The sequence below is a fragment of the Cinclus cinclus genome, chromosome 2 (assembly GCF_963662255.1).
Source record: "Cinclus cinclus chromosome 2, bCinCin1.1, whole genome shotgun sequence".
In the NCBI taxonomy this organism is placed as follows: Eukaryota; Metazoa; Chordata; class Aves; order Passeriformes; family Cinclidae; genus Cinclus; species Cinclus cinclus.
Window position 1 is genome coordinate 55,767,930 of NC_085047.1, and position 22,549 is coordinate 55,790,478.

General features: G+C 40.6%; 1 long non-coding RNA gene across 1 annotated transcript; it reads left to right on the forward strand.

Moving 5' to 3' along the window:
• The first annotated feature begins 50 nt into the window (after positions 1-50).
• LOC134057751 (uncharacterized) lies at positions 51-22,425 on the forward strand. The gene is made up of 4 exons (XR_009934366.1): positions 51-85; positions 1,442-1,568; positions 17,862-18,071; positions 21,790-22,425. It is a non-coding gene; the product is annotated as an uncharacterized LOC134057751 (long non-coding RNA).
• Positions 22,426-22,549: the final 124 nt, after the last annotated feature.

The following is a 22,549-nucleotide window of genomic DNA, read 5'->3' on the forward strand; positions in this document are numbered from 1 at the left end:
CAATGGAGGAGCAGAGAGGGCGGGGAGGGGGCGGGGCCGTGCGGCGGCGGAGAGGCGGTGCAGGCGGGGCGGGGGCGCAGCCGAGGTGCGTCCGCCATCTTGGAGGGGGCGGGTCGAGGGGGGCGGGCTGTCCCTCAGCGCTGTGGGGGCGCCGGCGCCATCTTGGGGCCGGGAGGAGAGCGGGGGAGTGGGAGGGGTGAGTTTGCTGGTCTGGGCGTCGGGCTGCGGTCACTTCATTAATGTATCGTAAATTAAAGCGTTTGGTGCAAGAACGGGTTGCGTAACTTGACTGCTGGCTTCCGCTCTTCTTCCTTGCTAGATGCGCTGCTACCCTATGAAGCGCTAAATTATCTCTGCCCTTTTCTGTTTGAAGTGTGAAAATAAAGTTTTATATCTTCCTTTAAAATGTTAATCTGCGTTGCCTTTGCGAGTGTTAGTGTTGTGGCTATGTAAAGATGTTTATCGGAGAGGCAAAAATGTAACCCCACTCTTAGAAAGCAGGGAGGATGCTTTTTTACTTTTTTTTGTCGCCTCTTTTTTGCGACCACTTTAAAACCGTAGAGATGAACATGATATGCTTAAATATTTGCGAAAATATTTCCAGTGTTGCAGACACTGCCGGTCTCGTGGCAGGGGGTATAAATGGGATTATTCTGGGGGCGGGAATGCTATGTTGATGTGACTTGGAGCTCTCATCTGACCCAAGATCCTCTAGAAGATTTTGATGTCCCAGCATCTGCTTTGTACTTCTATAAAACCTTTTAAATGTTTACACAGACGAGCCTGCATCTGTGGTTGAAGTTCAGCCCATGAGAACTGCCCAGCTCCCCAGCCAGGAATGAGACAACTCACAGCAACATTGCTGGGAAGAGGGTGGCTCAGCACTCCCAGTGTGCTGACAAATCCGCCAATTAAAAAAAAAAAAAAAAAAAAAAGAGTTTATTATGTTTTAAAAGCCACTGCTCTCTTGTAATTGTTCATTTTAAAATTAAGCAAGAGTTTTTCTTGCTCTTTGAGTATTCTGCATTATGAGATAATGCTTGCAGATTAATTTCGCTTTGCTGAATTATTAATACGTGTGCTCGTGAATGCTGAATGTTAGGAAACACTCGTGGCTTTACAATTGCATACGTGGAATAAACCAAATACACAGAAGATAGAGCCCAGTGGTGGAAAAATCTGAAAGAACATGACTGCTTGCCTCGGACAAATTTTGAATTTATGAATATATTAGAAATTACTAATAGATTTTGCTTGCAATTTGAAGCAAAAAGAATGGGAAATCCACCTTTCTTACAACAAAATTAATGAGGCACTTTTGAAACATGCCTGAGTTTCCTTCATTTTGCTTTTAGCCTGGAACTGTAAGATAGGCTTTCTGCAACATAGCAGCAAATTCTGCCAGTGAACCAGTGAACTCAGTTCTTCCCAAACTTGTTAGGTGGCAGAAGCTCACAAGCGATGCTGATCTGACATCCCAGCAACCTGCCTGCAGCTCTCCTCCAGCAGCAGTGTGAGCTCCCTGGGGCTCTGCAGTCTGGACCTGGAGTGACTACCTGTACCCAGAGGTGAGAGCAGCGTGCTCCCACGTGCCTACACGTTTGCTGGCGCCTTTGTTGGGGTGACAGCAAAAGGACTGACTGTCCTGCTGAATGGTGCAGTTGACTGAGCTGCTGGATTAGGCTTTCATTCCATAGTTCTGGTAATAGGTAGAGAGTTAAAATGAACAACTGGATAAACAGGCACAGTGCAAGTAGCTCCTTGGAGTGGGAGGAGGTAAACCTGGTCCCAAAGGAATTAATCTAGTTCTCTTCTTGAGGGGTGTTTTTTTCATCTTGAATGCAGTGGGGATTTTGGTTTTTCCTCCTATGACTGGATAGACTTGGGTGAGGTAGAGACACACCAGTCAAACTCCAGCAAACAGCGAAGCAGTCAAAGCCATAGACTTTGGATAGCCATGGGCATTCAAAAAAATGTTTTTTTAATTCTGATAAAGCTTTTTGTTCTTTTCTGATGGGCTTGGCTCCTTGTTTTATTGACTCTTCTTAAAGTGTCGTAATATCCATTGAATACTTCTGCCAGCTCCAGCTCTATCACCTCCTCCCTGTGTTCCTTGGTGATTTTACTTGTTCTTTTACAGATGAGTTTCTGCACTTCATTCTTTCAAAATGCAACTTTCACATAATCTTCTCTTTTGTTACATTGATTAGTTTGGTTTATATATAGTATCTTGTTACTGACACATCTGTCTTCAGTAAGGTAATAGAACACAGAACAGGCAGTTCTATGCAGATCATAGATCATTCCTACTTTACAAATTGATTGCCAGCAAAATGGTTTTAGTGAGGCAGCCTTTGGTTTATCTCAGAAATTTTGCTGTAACATATCATTATCTATGAAGACACAGGCTAATACTTCCCGTGGGTTTGTTGCTCACTAACTGGACTCATTTCAGACTATTTACAGGCCCTCAGTATGTTTTGTTACTATGTTTTGTAATTCTTTTGCTATCATAGATATGGTAGAAGGTTACTTGGATTTTTTTTCCCAGGTATTAAAAGAAAGAAAGGCGAGATTATGGGTCTCTGAGAAGCCTGTAAATTAATTTTGTTCTCTGGTATAAGCTTGTTTGCATTCTTGGCAACCAGAAGTCTAACAAATTGTCTGTTTGAGAAGTGGAGGTCCTAAAATCATAGGCTGTTATGGTCCTAAGGGAATACTAAAACACAGGCAGAGACTAGCTAGGAAAAGGAAAGGAAAAATTTGTGTCACTGTTTTAACAATGGACTTCTTTCATGTGGAGGACCTAGATGTCTGTTAATTACTAACTGGCTTGAGGGTTTTGGAATCTGGCCCAAAATGCTGAAACTGTTAACTATCCACTGGCTGGCATTTTCTTCAAGGTCTGCATTTGGCAACTGGTAGTGCAATGGATTTCATCTTTACTGACTGAGTAGTAGAGGCGTTTTCAGTTTCAGCCATATTTCTGTCTTACGGTCTCAGTGTTCATTGCCAGCAAAGATCCCAGGCAGCTGCGTGAGCACAGAAAGCAAGGACTGGTTTGGATGTTAGATAATGTCGGACCAAGCTGAGCAGCATGTGTTGCCTTTGCTGTGCCACAGCTCCACCACACTGATCAAGACCTAAAACTCTGCCCTCTAATTTTGGGTGACATGAATGAATTAACAAGATCGGAAAACCTATGATTACAAGTGCACTTGAAAGGGCCTGAGGTCTCTGGAAACCAGGAAGTTAATGTATATGATGAAAGAAATCCTAAATAAATGGATGCCTAAACCCCTTTTTATCTTCTTTTTACCATGTGAACACAGCAATGTATTTATCTGAAATAAATTTTCACTGGTACTTTCTGAAGTAAGGCTTGTGGTTGTAAAGTATTCTGACCATTTTGATGGCTCTCTGTGGGTTTGCCTGCAGGGTAAAATATGCACTCAAACTATTTTCATTAAATGGACACGTAGCAGACATTAAGCAATCCGCAAGAATTAATGAATTTGTGGTGTTCCCACTCTGAAGAGATGATCTGTGGGGACCCCCACAGCTTCATTCTGATTTGCCTTTTAACTTTCAAATCCAAGTGTGGAGGCAGCTGCCCTTGTGGTGCCAGCTGATAGAAGGCTGAGGGGCTGGTGCTGCTCTTGGTAGCTGCCGTGCAAAGGCCAGAGAGGCAGTGTCTGGTGTAGAATTGGACTTGAACTAATAAAAGCCATCAAAAGGAGGCATAGGGCAACAACCTGAAGTCATTACTGTGTGTGGTGAAATAGCCACTTTCAAATAAAACTGAAACCTGTAAGGTTTCAAATGTACTAAAGGGAACTTGACTAAAACCTTAGAAAACAGGGTAGATAAGTGTTACGGTATGGAGAGTCTCAACAGTAGAGCTCTTCATAAGAACATTGTGGACTAAAGAGTCCTTAGTCACAGCTCCCTGTGGGGAAATTGATTTAGTTGAAGAAAATTCTCATTTTTAGTTGATATTTTTCCTTAATCCAGTTCAATGTGCTGCATCAGCACTTGGTTTGGCTTAACTTTGTAGACGTGTGGAACCAGCAGTAAGGTGTGAAGAACAGGAGAAGCAAGAATGGAAGGGAGTATTGTCCTATTAATATTTTTGTCATTTGGGTTTGTTTATAAGTGTTTTGAAGGGTCAGGGAAGCCACAGTCCCCTGAATCTTTAAAATTGGTACTGTCAAAGAAAGAAATAATCTGGATGTCCCTGTGCTTCTTGGACTGCCCTATTCCTTTATGTCATTACTCAGGGGGGGACTGGTTGGGGTTCAAAAAACAAACAAACAAACAAACAAAAACCCAAAAGAACAACAAAACTCATCAAAACAAACAAACCATCCCCCACGAAAACCGACCAAACAAAAATAAACAAACAAACAAACAAAACCCCCTGAAAATCCCAAACAAACAAAAACCAAAACAAAACCAAAAAACAAACAAAAAAAAGCGACAAAAAACTTATTTGGCTCAGCTATATTTATCTGAATGGCTTTTCCCATCTAATTTGCTGTGCAGCCACTTGGTATTTGTGCTTTCTCAGGGAATTGGAGGTGGCCTAGGTGCAAAATGAGCATCTGGAAATCAATGGATTGCGTTCTAATTTTATTGTTGGTGTCATTTATCTCAGTTTAAAGTGTTTGAGCCAACTACTTCTATAGTATGAGCCAAGTGGTGGTATGGGCAGAATACTTAGTGTATCTAGGTTATTTTGGATGGTCTTATCACACAGAAGAGCCTGGACCTCTCTGTGTTCTGAGTTGTGCTGGATCAAAATCCCCTCCTGCCTTTTTACAGACAGTGGAGACAAATGGATTTCTCTTGTGAGTGCTTGCCTTTAACTTTGTTATTACCATTTTTCCCTGTAAAATTATTTAATTACTAGAACCGAAGAAGATGTGTTTAAAATATGTTTGATGTTCTTTCACTAAGTGAACTGTGGACCCGAATCTTTGTAACCCTTTCTTCTTAAGAAAAAAAAAGTGCCTTTTTCCTTAAGAAATGTTCCTCAACGACTCCAGTCTATGAATTTGGCATTCATCTTACAGAAGTGGATATCTATGCTATTTGTTACAAAGAAATCACAATTTAGATTACATTCAGGACAGCATTAAAAAAAAAGAAAAAAACCTGAAAAAACAGCTTTAATAAGATTAAATGCTTCTGGGCACATAAATTTAATGTGCATTTAAAACAAGTCCACCAAACACCCCTGTTTATCACAGTCAAGAGTGTGGAATTGATTTCTGTCAAGTTTGTGATGAACCAGTTACTTGAGAAGTTGTTTGGTGGCATAATTTGCCTTCACTTGAAGTGAAAGATAATTTTAAAGAATGAAGTGATTTTATTAACAAATTCATAGCAGGATGTTGCAACCCTTGCATTAACAGATCAAGATGTGTAGCTGCAACCTAGATGTAGAAATCAGCAAAAAGGGACAGGATTTTTTAAAAACTGTTTTTGCCGGAACATATTGTAAAAATATTTCAAAACTGAATCCCTGTTCTTCCAAGAAGATGTTCATGATTGGATGGATTTTTTTCCTATTGTTCTTTTAATATTGTCCATATTAATAGAGGTAGTTCCAAAAATTTCACACCATTTACATTTAATAAGTCCTCCACACTTCTTCTCACTTCTCCAAAAGCTGCACTTCTCGGGGATGTAAGAGTGGCTTGTTTTTTTTTTTTTTTTCTGGCTGTTAAATTCTAATGCTGCCCAGCAGGCTGATCCTTCTCCTTCTGCAGTCATGTAATTCCTAGAACTGATGCAAGGGAGGTGATGGCAGTATGGGCTGGATTTCTCATTTTGACAGCAATATGTCCTTAGAGCAGCTTGATAAATTGTGAAACAACATTTTAAAATTATTTTACAGCATGAGTTAAAAACACCCCTTCTGATATCACAGTAATGTTTGTACCTTGTTTTTCCTGCTGCAAGAGACAATGGTTAAAATGGAGGAAAGTACTGCTGCATAACTGGATTTTCAAATGTGGGGATGGTTGTGTGACAGCCATTGGACCTTTGTGTGGTCTTTCTTAAAGGTCCTGTGTCAAGGTAGTACAAAGGCACTTGTACAAATTTATGCACACAAATTTATTGCAGAAAAAATACAGTTTGTTTGCTCTTAAGTGTGGGAAGGAAGTTATGTGCGGCTTTCTAAGTCAAGGCACTGGAGACTGCTGAATACAGAGTGATTAATTTTATGTAGGAAGGGTTCACTTCCAGCAGCTGTAGTGTCCTGAGTATTCCACTTTTTGTTTTGCCTATTTTCATAGGTAAGACACGGCTGTATCAGCTTTCCCTCTTCAAGTGTACCTTCAAGTACCTTTTAATCGTGTATTCTCACATTCTGCAGTTCACTGGCAGTCAGGCAGCTCTCTTTCACTTCTTCAAATAAGCAAAACTTATTGTGGACTACCAGTTCATGGTGTTTATTCACTACTTGTTGCTTTTGGCTACAAGAGAAGCTGTCTGCAATATATGATTTATTTGTTGTTAGAAGTAAGCACAACATGGAACCTTATGGATTTGGTGCAGGACTGTATGCTGGTTGTAGTCCTCTGTTAGCGTAAATATTGTGTATGTCATATAATCCCTGGGAAAAGGCTGGGGGGGTGGGGGGAGGGTTAATTTTATTTTTTTTTCTGCAAATTGATTTAAGTAAGTGAGTCAAATAAAGCTGAACCTTCTAAATAAAAGCTTATTACTTAGAAATTGTGTTGACTTTTGGTCCTACTTCATATCTGCAAACCATTAATAGGTCTTGTTTTTTACATTACAGTCCATGTTTGGGTCTGTAGCTGCTTGCAACATCTCTACAGCTCCATTTGCAAGCATCACACACAGCCTTGGGCAAAATATGGAAGTAAAAGATAAAGTACTTCAGGTCAAAGGTAGTTTGAACAAAGACAGGTTTGAATGTACTCTGAGCTCAAGCTGGCTTGGTGGTCTTTAAGTTGTGTGTTGTTTGGAAAAGCTCTTCCCTTTAAGAAAGCAGCATTAATGTGAAGAGATACGGTCCCCTACAAGTCTTCAGTGTTCAACCATTTTGTCAGGGATGGGAAGATGGTAGCAGAGGATTTGCCGAGATGTCCTTATGCTATTCTGGTTTCTTGGGCAACAGTTAAGTGCTAGTTAAAAATGCACAGAGATGTTATCCATTGGTTTGCCTTTCTTGACAAACTCCCTCCACACTGCAAACTGTATCCTCACCAGGGTTCCTTAGATCTCAGCACAGGTCATCAGGCCATGGGAGGACACTGCTGCAAAAACTTGAGGGACTCAGAAAATCTCCTCCACACAATGTGATACAGCAAAGGGAGGGTCATGTCTTGATTTAGAAATAGTTCCAGGGCAGCAGCCAGTATATAGGAATAAGTACAAGTCAGTTTTATAAAGATCATTACAGAAAGCTCACTGGATTTTCTTTAGGATTTAAGGCTAATAAGAAGTTTAAAAATACCGGGAGCAAAAAGAACAGTGACATTTGTCTGATGGCTGTGCTAAAGTTGCTAACAATGACGCTGAAAATACAGAACTGTTCCGTATTTCTGTAGTGAGTACGAAGATGAATATTACAACTGATCACATAACTGTGTGAAAATCCATCATATTCCAGCAGTAAATAAAGACTGAAAAAACACTTCTGAAAATTCATGGAAACTGAGAAATTTTTTTTTTATGTGTAATGTAAAACTCCAAAATTTTAAGGATTATCATGAAGCAAAATATTCAACATGATTATTAGAAAACATATTATAAAATGCCTCTAGTATTTCAGTTAGTTTATGGGTTTGATGTATTCTGGCTAAGAAGCTCAATCTTGAAAATATTACTGTTAATAAGAATATTTTAATTGATAAATATTTTTTTGCCATTCAGTCATTGGATGTTTGTTCAAAAAACAAAAAAAATAAAAATCCCCAAATGAACACACAGTTGAAAGAAAATGCACAGTCCTTTCTGACAGCTTTATCTATGCCATGCAGAGTAGAAAGATGACAAATGATGGTATAGCCTTATGTATTTAATTGAATCATAAAGCATGTTGTCTGACTCTTTTGAAAGACGGACTCAAAGCTTTGTGAAGTTAATAATCGCTGGGAGAGGCTGGATATGCCTTAAAAGATGAGGAACAGTATCTGAAAATACTTCAGAGTGTCCAGGCTCATGGGGAACAGATAGCAGACAAGACACTGCCTGTAGATAAGTGGTAGCCAAGAGCTGACAGGGGTTGAATATGCTGAATGCAGAATGGGAAATTTATTTTTCAGTATTAATGATCTCACTTCTGTAATACAATCAGGTTTGATGGGTTATATTCAAGACATTTTTTAATTGAAGGAAGTATTGTTTGTAGGTGTCAAAAAACTGTATCTGTACCCTTAATGCAGATGGTGATGAAGAAGTAAATTCTGAGTTTGTTGAAGTGGTTTGATCACATACCTATGCATTAATAAAATGGAGAGCCTTCAAAAAGCACATGTTTGCAAACACAGGAATCACAGTGGCAGGAAGCAGAGAGCAAAACAGAACAGGAATTTTCAGAAAACGAAAAAAACCCCAAAACATTGAAAGTGGTAACCAATTAACTGTGCATTATGTTATTAATGGGCTTCACAGATTCTCCAGCACTTGAAATTAGTGCCAAGACACAAAATCTTTTAAAATGTTCCTCTTGTTTAAGAAGCTTTTAAGCTCTGGGGAACCGGAGTAAATCTTCAAATTTTTAAAACTGCTTTGCTGGTAGTAGCAACATTCATTTATTGTTTTGAGAAGAACAAAAGAATCTATTTCTAACTTATTTTAAATCCATTAAGGTCTTATTTTTCAAGTGTAGGAATCATAAAACCTGTCTTTAGTTTTGAAAGAAAAGCCAGTCTGTGTAAACTGTCACAGTCGTACATCTTGATACTTTTGAACTTCCATGTCACCATTTTTTAGGTTTTATTTTTAATGGAAAAGCATAAAAATAGGTAATGTGGTTGTTGGGTTAAATGGCAAGGTATTAAGCAGCTTACGTTCACATCTTTGGTTACCTGACTTCTCTGCAGCTCTCTGGATACAGGCCTTTGTGTGCTGAAATGTTTCAATAGAAGTTCTTATGCTTGTGAAAGTAATTTCATCCCATGATGACAGCTAGGAGAGACTGTCCTGCTGTGGTCATGGAAAGCTGAACTGATACAACTCTTGCTGGGTGACCTTCTCACGGGGTTCTGCCTGCTTTCAGAAAACAAGCCATTTCTTTTCAGTGGTACTTGGGTGGAAACTCCAAAATTTGCAACAGTGCCAGACATAATTTTGTGTCCTTACGAGCACTGCAGCTCTGAAAGGAACAGTTTTGAGATTTTTCTCTCTGAATTCTGCGATTGGGCCTGCAGCTCTTGTAAATTCAACATGCTGCATACATATATGTTAGAAAATATGTTCTGCAGGTGATCAGGCTCAGATATTATCTAGCTAAAAATATTTTTTTTTGCAAAGATAGTAGATAACTTCTCATGTCTGAGGTGCTACAGCTTGAGACTTCTTCATTTGAGAGGTGTACACCTTGCTTATTTTCAGTGCTAAACATGACCTTTATAAGTGGACAGTAGCAGCCTTTTACCTTTCAGAGGTGTGGATTTGCATGGCAGACAAAGTTATTTTGTGAATTCACTCTGCAAAAACGTACATAGAGAAGAAAATTATCAGTTGTTTCTGTGGGAACAGGTATGTGAGTGACCATTAGCATGAGCAAACTGATTTCTTAAACTATTTTCAGAAGGTGGGACAAAGTTTGCGAGTATAGTTCTGTGTGCTCTGTGATATTGAAACTGTCAGATTTCATTAGGAGATGTCTTGAGAGATGATGTTTGCCAAAAAGATTTCCATGAGTGTATTTGACCTGTTACAACCTATATATCTAGAGCTTGCCATTAATGTCATGTGGCAAGTGGTTTTCTTCCAGGTATCCAAAGTCTGTCAGGGATCTCCACATTGAGGCTACACAGAAATTGAGTTGAATCAAAGCACACCCAGGTGCCAGAGCTCCACTCCCTCCAAAACAGAAATTGTCCTAAAGATGAACACTCTGCTCATGTTGGTCCTTGTTCAGGACAGACTTGGCTAAAAAATGCCACTCTGCAACATGCTTGCTGCCATTTAAGGATTTTGAGGCATGAGCCTGGTTTATTAATTAAAACAAATGGAACTCAGCCCTTAATTGGACACTTTGTAGTTGTATGTGTCTGACATAATAATTAATTTGTAATGTCAGCTGTTGGGCAGCACGAATGGGGAGAACAGCAGATGGCTTTTTAGTAGTGTGGGAATGTGCATAGACAGGTTTTCCCCACTGGGGAGTAACAGTATTGGACTTCAAAGACTACACTACAGGTTAATTTCCTCAATATAGTCAACTTTTGGCCAGAATGGACTACAGAGGTCTTTAGGAAGGCTCCTTCCTGGGACCAGAAAAACACATTACTAAAATCTGAGATAGAGGCTTTGTGACAACAGGGACAGTTCACCACTGGACAGGAAGATAACATTAAAATCATGGTAAAATACTTCCTGTGAGACAGAAAAGTTTCATTAGCTGGCTGTGTATCTGTCACATGAAGGCAAATATGTTTGCAACCTGACAAGTGATGAATATACTTAACTGTTTGTCAGTTTGGGGTACTTGTGAAAACAATCTCTCCTTGAACAACTTGAGCCTGATGAGTTCTCAAGGTTGCCTATCCTTTATGTTAAACTGATGTTGTTGCAGGACAAAATGTGCAAAGAGCAAAATTTGAGAACATGTGTGTTCTCTTTCTCCAGGGGAGCACTGTTGGCCACCACAGATTTTTTGTGTGACTTTAGGCAAGTTGGTTTAGGGCAACACTTGCTTAAGTATAACAGCTGTTTTCCAAGAATTATGGAAATGTTTGGGTTTCATTATTTGACACTGGGAAAAAACTGTAATTCTTTATCTGAAAGCAGCAGTTTAGACTTTTAGCCTAATATTATTCTGGTTTTGTTTTGGCTGTTCTGCAATAGTAGGATTCTTAACCTGTGTTAGAAGAGACTCAGAAGTTCGTTGTGTCTCTGGACATGGTTTCTGCAGACCTGTATCACACAAACTGCAGGACTGTTGTCCCAGTCTGCAGGAAAAGGACACAAGTAAGCTGGGTTCTGCCTGCTGTGTTTGTTTGGGTTCCATCACTGTAGTGTCAAAGCACCTTACGGTTTTGACTGCATAAATTTTCCAGTGGGGAGATGAAATGGCTTTTGCAAGATCGCATAGAGAGACATAAATAGGAACTGACTCTTCTTAGGTCTGAACTCATCTTCTTCATGGGTGTAATGCCATGCCTCTATATGGGACTTTCTGGTAGTACTTGTTCCCTTTTCTGGAGGTGACCACTTGAAAAATACAATGGTTCTGCAGGTAAATCCCATCTTTGCTGCCCTGAAGAAGGAACTAACTGGAATGCAATAAATTGATGCTGGAGCTTGTCTTGTTTGGTCCTCCATCGACAGGAAATAGCAGTCTCTGAGCTGTCTTGGTCACTCAGTCTTGACAGTCAGAAGCAATCTTGAGCAATCTGTTGTAGCTGAGTATTGCAGAAGTGATTTAAGAGTCCCCCTAGAAGGAGAATAGTGCTCCTTTGGGATCTTTAAAGTGAAAGGTGTGTAACTATTCATCATGGTGATTTTGGATAATGCTTCAGGAAACCTCAAAGGTGCTAATTGCCAGAACCAGAAGAAGAGTAGATTAGTCCTTCCTCTGCTATATGTTTCTTTTTCTACTTTGCTCTTGGTGTCAGCCCCTCTTAGAGATGGGAGATAATGGAGCCTTTTCTGATCCAGAAGGATGATTACTGTCTCCTGATATTCTTTAACAGTACATTTTAGAGTGCACACCTTTGGGTGTTTCTTGGGTGCCACCTCAGTTTTCTTATACTAAATTGGGCGTTACAGTGAGTGCCTCACAGGAGCATTTAAATTTGTTTTTAATGAAAAAAAAATAAAAATTAATTAGCATTTAACTTTGTGTTTAAAATTTAACTTAATTTTGTTTGTCTGCAAGTAATTTTGAAAGCATCTGATGAAAAAAACTTTAGCTTTCTGTAGTAGTGGTCAGTACAGGAAAATTCTTAAATCCCCATTTCCAGCTTGTCAGAAACAGCCACACATTGTGTATCAAGAAATTATAGGCATCAAAGAGCAGTTTATCTGCCAAACATTTTCACTGCATATCACCATTGCTGAGGTGAATATGCACTAATACAGTTTTCAGCTTCAAGCACTCTCAGAAAGTTTAAAGTTCTGGTTAGAGGTGCTCTGTTTTCTTTGACCAGCAAGGAAGTTGTAGGGAACATCTATAGGGTTTTTTGCGTTAGTGAGCCTGGGGGAAGGGGATATCTAAACCTGCAGTACCCCATGCTGCCTAACATTAAGAAAAGTACTTGGTGAAGTGATGTGGAGACCAGTAACTAAAGTCAATACTTTCAAGAAGACTAAACACTATTAATATTGCTTGACTGTTTCAGAAATGGGAGATCACAGATAAATACTCTTATACACTTAAAAGAATTTTTCAATTCCATGAACAAAAGCATTTTTTTAGTGTGCTGTGATAGAAACTCCAAGATTGGTACACATGTGATGAGCAGTTTTTGGTCTTCAGCAAAGCTCTTTTTGTTGCATCTCTTGAAATGGTTTTTCCTCTTTCCATTTTAAATTCTGTGAATAGAACCTTAAAGGAACAAACAAACATGGCCTTATCACTAAGGTGATTGACTGTACAGATCTGGGTTAGAAGGAGTTTGAAGAGGTGAAAGCTTGAATTATTTTTAAAATACCTGCTTGGCTCTTCAGGCAGTCGCTGATTTTGGGGGCCTAGTTTGTGTTTGCATGAATCTGCTGTTAAAAAGCATGATGTCATGAGTATACTCTTCCTCTGCTCATAAAAGTGGGAGTGCAGGTATGGTTCTTTTTTGTGCTTTTTGTTGGGACACAGTAGATAAGGGGCATGATTAACATTTAATAAGTGACTTTGGGGCAGACATAAAATTTTAATATGTTATATTTTTCAGCTGTTGGGTTGTAGTAACCTTCTGTTTAAACACAATTCACTTGGAAGTGGGAATGCTCAAGGAAAGGGATTAATTTTAATTTACTTTCTCTAATTATAGAGCTAGATGCATTTAAAATAGTATACTTTTAAATACACTGGCCTCTACATAAAGTATTAATACACAAAAGTTTCTGGTAGAAAGGCCAATGTCAGTGCTTGGTTTCTGGAGTGACTGTACACATGAATAACACATTCAGTAAAAATTCATGACCAGTTATAAGAGCTATTGCAGATCTTAAAAACCTCCTAAACCCCAACTAAACCAAACACCATCTTAGCAACTGTATTTCCGTTAAATAAGTCAGGAAGGAAAAGGCCGTATGTATTTAAAAGCGCTAGAGGGAGCTAGGAGGAAAAGGAGGGGAAAAGAATCGTTCAAGACATGTCTGCATTTTTAGGAGTAGCTTATATAAAGCATCCATTTAAATCCTTCCACTCCCTTCAGCTAAAATGCAGCTACAGGTCAGCCACTGCATCTTGCTGCTCTCTGCTTTCTACACTGTACTGAAGAAATTTCAATTTTCCAGTCCCAAAAGAGGCCAGAAGCCTTGCTGCTTTTTACATGGCTGTAGGGAAAACCACCTGCTCCTCCATAGATTGTACCCCTTTTTTTTGCCTTATTTTGTATTTGGATGATCAGCCAAATGTTAATTTTCCTTTTGGTGCTGGTAGCTGTTTTGGGGGAACTGATACACAGTCCCCCCAGGCTCAGTTCCAAGCTTGTCTCCCTCCAAGATTACATGGAGAGAATGTGTGAGTGTTGTATGTCTGTATTTGGGATCTACTCAATGAAGAAGAATTTATTTGCTTTAATCTGAAGTGGCCACACTGTTCTTGCAGGGATCTGAAGAAGTTGAGTACCTGTGAACTTGCAGAATATGACAGAAGTATGAAGTTACTGTAAAGCATCTTATTTTATGAGGTTTTAGAAGCATTGTTGGGCACTTTTTATATTGCTGTGCCATAAAGCTAAATGCTTTGAGTTAAACTGTAACAGCTTTACAATGTAGATTATGTAAGTTACTTGTTTTTAGTTCCCCTCCACCCCAATAACCTGCCAAAATGTTGATATCTTGGGATTTGTTAAGAATAGCATGAAATCTTGCGGGGGTTGTTCTTTAGTTTTCAGATTTTGGAGGGTGGGGGAATTTTTTAGTATGCTAAAGCTTCTCCTCTTGATACTCAGCATTACACAACTAGACCTGTTGCTGTGGAGAACTGAATTTTGATGGCCTGGGGCATTGAACAATTTGGGGGGAAGGAAGGATGTTGTTGTTGTTATTATTATTAAAGGCTGCTTAGGGCTTTGGAATGCTGGAAGTAATCTCAGAGGAGGTAGACAGACTGAAAGTGGATGATTAAATAAGCAGAATTAATATATATATATATGCCACATGTTTATCATCTCCTGCTGTAATTTATTGCGATTTCACTCATTGTTGAAGTTCCCTAAGTTCTCTTTTCCACATTAGAAAATAAATGGAAAGGGCAGGAAAAATCAGCTAGGGTTTTCTTCCTTTGGTCTTTATTAGATGGAACGATTTTAAGTTATCAAAGCAAGGACAAACATTTCTCAAAAATACTTTAATCATGCCTTAGCCTGAGGACTCTGGTCCCTTTAAAGGAAACAAATATAATGAAATTTAAATATGTGGAAGCTGGAGTACTTTAACAGTGCAGGGGTGGTGGTTTTTTTTGTTTGGTTGGTTTTTGGGTTTTGTTTGTTTTTTTATGTACTTTGAGACTGTAAAGACTTTTTGCCTATTTCTAATTACATTATTCTGGACTTTAGATGACTACAAATTAAGAACTGAAGAAAACATTTTTTTTGGAAATATTTAATAACCTCTTAGCAACAAAAAAAAAATCTCAACAAACAGATAAGAGCACCAAGTAATTATGGCTTAATTTCTATTGAATGGTTGAGGGCCTTTTCCTGTCATCTGAGAATTAACTCTACTTAAGATGAAACAGAGTACTGGAATAGCAGAGGATCTTTTTTTCCCCTGCCCCTTTAGATACCTTGTTTTGCACAGTTTCTTCTGCTGCAATGCAGGGATGGAGGCAGGTGGGTTTCTTGCTCTCCTGCTGTGTGGAGGGCTCCTATTAAAGCCCTAAAATACTTCTTCAGATAGAAATAGGCCAAGTTGAACTGTAATTGAGTGCAAATTGAATTATTGCTCTGAATCAGGAAAACAGGCATATTTAGTCTGAAACGGGGGATAGTTACTCTGTGGCTAAATTTCTTACGCTTCCAAAGAGCCGGGATGCTTAGAATGGTCTGTGAATACTTTATGGAGTGCAGTGATACACAAATTATCCCCACTGAGGCCCCTTACATGCAACTAAAACAGGATTTTTTTGTGATAGTTCAACCTTTTTTTTGTGATAGCTCGATTTCAGGGTAACACCTACCACTGTTGAACTCCATGGTATAACAGAAAGTCGGGGTTTTACCTGTTGAAGTGATGGTGGATTTACAATAGAAAAGATACAATTTCTCTTGGGACAGGTAGAGGAAAAAATTTTACTCCTAAAAACACACAGTGGAAGCAATGATGAACCTCGATTGCTGTGTTGCCTTAGGAAAAACCAGTGCCTTCAGAAGGAGCCCAAGAGCAGAGTGTTTATCATTTGACTTTCACTGTTTACTCAAAGGCCGATGTATCCAATTAAAAGGAAAGGAGCAATGCCAGAGTGTCGGGTACCACAAAGCCCAGCACCCTTTCCCTCTCACCACCCAGCTGGGACAGAGCAGGGCACCCACACAAAGGTGCCCAGTGCCAGTTTTTCCCCCCAAGTCCTTCATGCCAGGACACACGTGTGCAGGTTGTTCATGTGCCTGCTAAGCTCTGTGGAGAAGCAGGCTGCCTTGAAGGGTGGCTCATGCTGATGAGAGCTTGGCATCCACAGTGTCCCCTCCTGAGCTTTCTGTGGAGGTGGCCTGGAGGGGAAACCTGGTCAGTGGTGGCTAACGTGAAGCCTTTAATTCAGTGCTGGAAGAATATTTCACAAGGGGTTTAGAGCAGAAATTGCCACTTGGTGTCACTTGTTGCAGTGCTTGCTGGGGCAGTGGGAGCGACACTAATTAATGCCTGTTCCCAGTGCTGTTCAGGGCAGTCCAAAGACACAGCGCTGCAGTATCTTGGTGATCTCTAAGGTAAAGTGTGAGCAGAAACGGTGACGTACTTTACAGATAAGTTGAGAGTAAAAATCTGCTGATCTAAGGTTGGCTTAGTACCTCGTGTGCAAAGGCAGGAGCAAATGCAGGGAGGTTAATAGAGCAGGGATGGCTTCTGCCTCTCTGAGCCCGGGAGGGACAGGCGAGTGTGGCTCTTCAGAGTGAGGATTTGGGACACTCCCGTGTGCTTCATTCGGAGCTGGCATTGCAAGCAAAGGCTGGCAGCCCTTTAGAAGGTGTCTATTTCATCTTCATACCTCAGAAATGAGGTTTCTCATGAATTTTCGTCTGCCTTTAATGTAGGGCTGTGAATAGCTACTGCAGGTGAGCTTTAAATCAAAATCTGATGCAACTGTAGTGCTGCTAACTCTGAGATCAGCTCTCCAAGCAAATGTAGCATACCAAATTGTTTTTAATAATGTAGGACTTTGGCTAGGCTATGCCCTGAGGAAGAAGCGGTGGGAGGTAAAGCTTTCCCCCAAAGCTGGGGATCTTGGCAGAAAGACATGCTGGGCACACATCCCTGCTGGTACTCGGCCAAGATCCAGACGAGGATACATCCCATTTAAATCCCACCTTGTAGTGCCCATAGTAAGGCATCCTCCTTTCCCTGCTGTCAACAGCTGGGGGCAGAGGGGACAGCACTTGCCATTCCCTTTGGGAATGTCTCTCAGCAACAATAGCTGCTGAGAGAGAAAAGTGAAGCACTAAAAATTCTTTTAATTACATTTTGCTGTATTTGTATACTTGATAATAGCTGGTAGTCCTTGCTTCAGAATACTGTATGATTTCCTCTTCCCATCCCCCCGTCACATTAGCCTTTGAAAAAAATACTTTGGACTGATGTTTTCCTTCGTCAGGATTTAAATTTTGCTCAGAGTATCCTGCAGGTCGGGGTTTTTTTTATCCCCTCAAGTATTATTGTGGAAAAGTATTTGGATCTTTGTGCAATAACATATTGTCAGGCGGGAAGCAGCTTAACTTCAGCTTTTCTGGACAGGACCTCACCGAATGATGTGGTGCGTGAGCATGTTGATTTTATTGTTATCTTGTAACAACAAGCCGCTGTTGGGCTCCCTTATTTGCATTCCTAGCAGGACGGCAAGGTGAATAATTTAATTCCAGCAGCCTACGCCACGTGATGGTGCGAGGACCCGTCAGCGATGCCTCCCCCTGCACCGACAAGACTTTGGAGAGGAATGGAAACTTACAGAAGTGATGCGAAATTGTCGCATGTCCTCCCTTAACCCTGGGGAAATCTCTCGGCGGAGCGATCGCTTCATCCTTCGCTTTTCCGCGCGTTCCTCTGACGTGGAGTTTGGGGGGGGGGGGGGGGTGTGCGAGCCTGTGAGCAAGACGAGTGAGGGAGTGGGAAGCGGGGAGGGCACTGGGGGGGAAAAGCACACCCAGGCACAGAGCTCGTCGGAGCAGGAACGGCGAGGAGCCGGGAGTCCAGCCGCAGGCAGCGGGGAGTGGAAATTTACAGCTGCTTGTGAGCGCCTGTGCATGTCCAAGTGATCCTTTCTGCTCACGCTTTTCCAGAGGCTGACGGCCGCTCGGCAGGAGAAGAGCGGGAGGCCGGATCGCGGGATCCCCGTTCTCTGCCGCTTGTCGGTGATCGGCGGCGGGGAATGAAGCGGGATTAAATGGAAGATCAGTGAAGGCGGCTGCGGGGCGGCGGCAGAGCTGTCTTCAGCACCTGGCCATGGGGCTGCGCTCGGCTGCCTAGGAGCCCCCACCTTTCCACTCGCAGTAAGTGTCAACCGAGGTGATGTCCTCCGAGTGACGGAAAGTTGAGTGATATCATGAAACTTTACCTTTTTTTTTTTTTTTTCCCCCCATTTAGCAGCAGCTTTTTTGGTAATAAACCGCTTGCCTGCTTGTTCTCGATAGTTAGGCTGGTAGCTTTTTATAGCTTTGTAAACTGTGTTACCAGGAGTGGCTCTTTAATGCAGGCAACCCTAAACAATACTCCTCCTGTTACATAAGGCGCTGGCTCTGCGACCGAGCACTCCGTGTCCATGGAATATCTCTGGAAATGGCTTTATTTACAGTGTGGTTTCCAAAAATAAAATATCTGCAATATATCATTTCTCCTGCTCCTCTCCGCGGGCTGCCTGCAGCTGCGGACTGACTCTCGAGATGCAGAGGAATGAGAGCGTGGCCACTTGCATAAGCCAGGGGGAAGGAGATGAAGGGAAGATGAGCGTGCGTGTGAACTGCCCCAAGGAGCAGTGTATGTAAATGACCCAGCTCCTCGTCTGCAGCCGATAGGTCTTGTCCACTTGAAACGCCTTTTCTGTGCCGTGGGCGATCCATGAAATTATTATCAGGCAAAACTTTAATGGAGCTTGAGGGAAGTTGGGGTTATTCTTAAAAGCAAAGGCTCTTTCTTGGGCTAATATTATGAGTAAAGTGAAGTTACTGCTATAGAAAATTATTTGAATCCATTACGAAGCTACTGAAAGTAAGACAGCAGACTTGCTACGAACTTGATTGAGTCAATGCTGTGTAGAGAGGTAAGTTTAGTAATACTGGACCTAATGCAAAAATAGTCTCCATGTTCCTCACTATGGATTTTGAGGAAGTCCTCTTCCCTCTAGCTGCTGCCTGTGTTATTTAAATTGTGCTACCAATGTCCATTATTTCTAGTTACTATTCCTACTAGAAATGGATATTTAACTTGGTTTCCCTTTTACTTAAGTAAATGAAAAGCTGTTAAGGGCTCTTTTAGAACTGTGTGTACTTCAGCAACATTAAGTTAAGAGACCTCTTTCTGCATGACTGAGTTTGTGGGAGTTTTGCTATGGACTACAGTTAGGCATGGAATTTAATTCTTAATCTTTTCGGTTTTAAAGACCTCTGTGGTAGCAAATGCAAATTGGGATCCCAAATATTATTGACTCACCAGTCCTGCAAATTTGGTGGCCGTATACCTCTGGTTTAATATATTTTTAGTTTTGTTGAACATGAAGCAGTAACCTACCACTTCTAGCTAGTTCATTAGCATGACTGGGAGAGCCTATGTGATCCTGTGATACAGATAAAAGATGCTGGTGTGAGTATGGTGCCACAGGATGCCACTTCTGCATGGGTGAGAATCTGAATGTTACCTGGCATTGCAGTGTGCAAATGCTGTTTTGAAATAAATTATTATTACTATTACTATTACTATTACTATTACTATTACTATTACTATTACTATTACTATTATTATTATTATTATTATTAATAATAATAATAATAAATGTGAAAACATAGGATTTTCCAATAGAAGGACACAAGGTAGCAAAGTCAAACACCTTAAATGCCCTTACCTTCAATTCTGTTTTCTGTACTCTACTCAAGATAGATTTAGATTAGATATTAAAAAGAAATTTTTTGGGGGAGGGTAGTGGGACTGGCACAGGATGCTCAGAGAAGCTGTGCATTCCTGGAAATATTCAAGGCCAGGTTGGATGGGACTCTGTGCAGCCTGGTCAAGTGGAAGATGTCCCTGTCCCTGCCCATGGCAAGAGGCTTGGAACCAGATGATCTTTATGATTCCTTCCAACACAAACTATTCTATGATTAGTATTTTGTTTGTATCACCACACATTTATACCCCCTTTATGATCATCACGGCCTCATCCTGGGTTTGGTTGGTGAATATCTGAGCTGTAGCATCTGCTCCAGCAGCCCTTTCTCTGCACCTTCCTTCCATCCCCTTCTTCCACTCTTGTGCTGGTACAGGTCTAGACTGTATCTGGGCAGAACTGGACTGGAAACCTGTGTGACTTTTTTGTTTCCCCAGCAGGCTATTTTTTGTTAACCTGGGTCACTTCCCTGACCTGGCTCCCCATGTGGCCCTGCAACAGCTGAATGGCTCCCATAGAGGCTGTAGGGATGTGAATACATGTGGAGCTGAGTGTCACCATCATAGAACAAAGATCTATCAAAATAGATTGCTCAGTGACCAGATTGCTTTTTGGTATTTCATTTTATCCCCTCTGTTTGCTGAAAGACTGTACATGTGGGGGTTTTTTGTTGTTTTTACTAAAGTGGCTTTCAAGTGCTCAGTTAAAAAGAATTACTAATTTCTTTAAGTGCTTCCATAGAGCTACACCACAGCACTTGAGTGGAGCATCACCATGAGTGCCTTCAGTTTCATAACAGTATTGGACAACTGCGTGATATTATTATTCTCATTCTGTAGAGGTGATCAGATTAAGGGCATTTTCTGTGTCTGATCTCCAGGATGCTTGCCATCTGCTAAAAAAAGTGACATTTGTGGTGATGGTAGGCATTACTGTGATGTTTTATGTCTTCAGGTGAACTCAGCTAATATCCATCTTCATTTCAGGTAATGCAACAAGTAGCCAACATTAAAGCTTATGATGAATAAATTCTTGAGTTTTTGGAAAAATTCAGTTGCCAAGCAGAGATGGCATTTATTCACCCTAAGCATAAAACTATCCCATCTTCTGTTAATCTTTTGTTTCATTTGCAGTGCACCTTCCAAAATCTGCAACTCATTGAGAATTTGCAAAGAAGTTGCTGGTTCCATAGCCTTGATTCCTACTGTGAATCCAATAAAACGTGGGTTGTGTGAGGGGGCTGCACTGGGGAGAGCAAAAGGACAAACTGGGCTTCTCTGGGTGCTCATCACATGTGGGGGCTTCCTTCTCCTGACTTGAATACATTGCTCTGTCATTGCAACAGCTTCCCAAATATGGCAGGAGGGAGAGATGAGGACCTCTTCCATTATGTGGAGACTGAATTATACAAAATTATGAAGAAAGTGTGCTATCTCAGGGCCCAAATATATGGATCATGGGCATACTGTGGTGAAAGGGAAACCAAGGTCTTTTATTTTCCATTCCAGAAACTCATACAATATGAGTTATTAAAATGTTTGAATTCTGATCAATAACTTGATGAAGGTTGAGAACTGAGGCAAGATGAATGTCTGATACTCCATGGGGACGAAAATTATTTTCTCATTTATTTTTGAAGACCAAATATTTTGTACAGAGGAGCATCTGAAAAGAGTGCATGGATGGGCTCACGTGTTCTGTTCCATTCTTGCTTTCATGGGTAGGAAGGAGCCTTTGTTACTGAGCTGCTTTACTGAGTCACTTCATAGTGGGATGGGTTGCTGAGCAGAGTGATGTTGCTGTGTGCATTTTTCTTTCATGGTGCTTGCAAGTTCAGTTACACTATAATATTTTGAAGAAGTATATGACTTGAAAGCAAAGAAATTGTGGAGAGTGCCTACAATCAGAACCAGACCTCTTTCAGAACTTTATAAGTGTGCTAATTTTTTTTTAGTACATTCTCTTTATGAGCAGATAAACTGGCAGAAAAAGATATTTTGAGGGCTGATAAAGTGTAGGCTTTGTTGTCAGATGATCTAGGCTGCATTCCTGACACAGCCACTGATTTTTTTTATGTGGCCTTGGGTAAGTCTTGTAATCTCTTTGTGTTTCAGCTTCCCCCTTTGCAGAGGAGACTGAATAAAACCAGGTAGGTTTTTTAAAGTTGTGTTTTCTATCTTGGTTAAATGTGTGTAGAGTTGGAGACCTCTGAGAGACTGTATGCCCTGGATATGAAGGCATGTTAACTTTGACAGGCTGCTGAATATCCTGAAACTCAAGTCTTGTAAACCACATCCAGCTCTGGATTCAATTCACTGCTTTAGTCTATGTGGTGTTTTTTTCATTTTTTTCTAACTTGAACAGACAGAGGCTGACATTTTGCAAGTGGTTCTTTACTGTTTCCTTTTGGTGTTTCTATGGCTTATCTAATATAAAATCAGTGCTTTTTTTTCCTCCCAAAGATGGAATGATATTCCATTAAAGTATTTTTTGTAAAACTACAGTTTCTAAATGTGCTGGACACACCAACTCTGGTGTCTGAAATATCATGTTCATGCTAATGGGAGCAGCAGGCTTAGGAAGCTTCATTTCCTCCTATAGCACTGCTAAGACATTTTCCTCATGACTGGGAGAGACAACATCTGAGACCAGGAGAGTTGGTCGGGTGAGATAGAGCTGTTTCTTTCCTTGGTCTCGTAAGCTTCACTCAAGAGCACCAGTGAAATAACATCATCAAAACTAAATGCTTCACAAGTTGGCTAGTTCCACATTATGAATTCAGGAGTGTCCATAATCCATTTTGATGTTATGAAAACATATATTGAATTACCATTAGATGGAAAAAGTTTTCCTAGAAAGTGGGAAAGAAAGGGG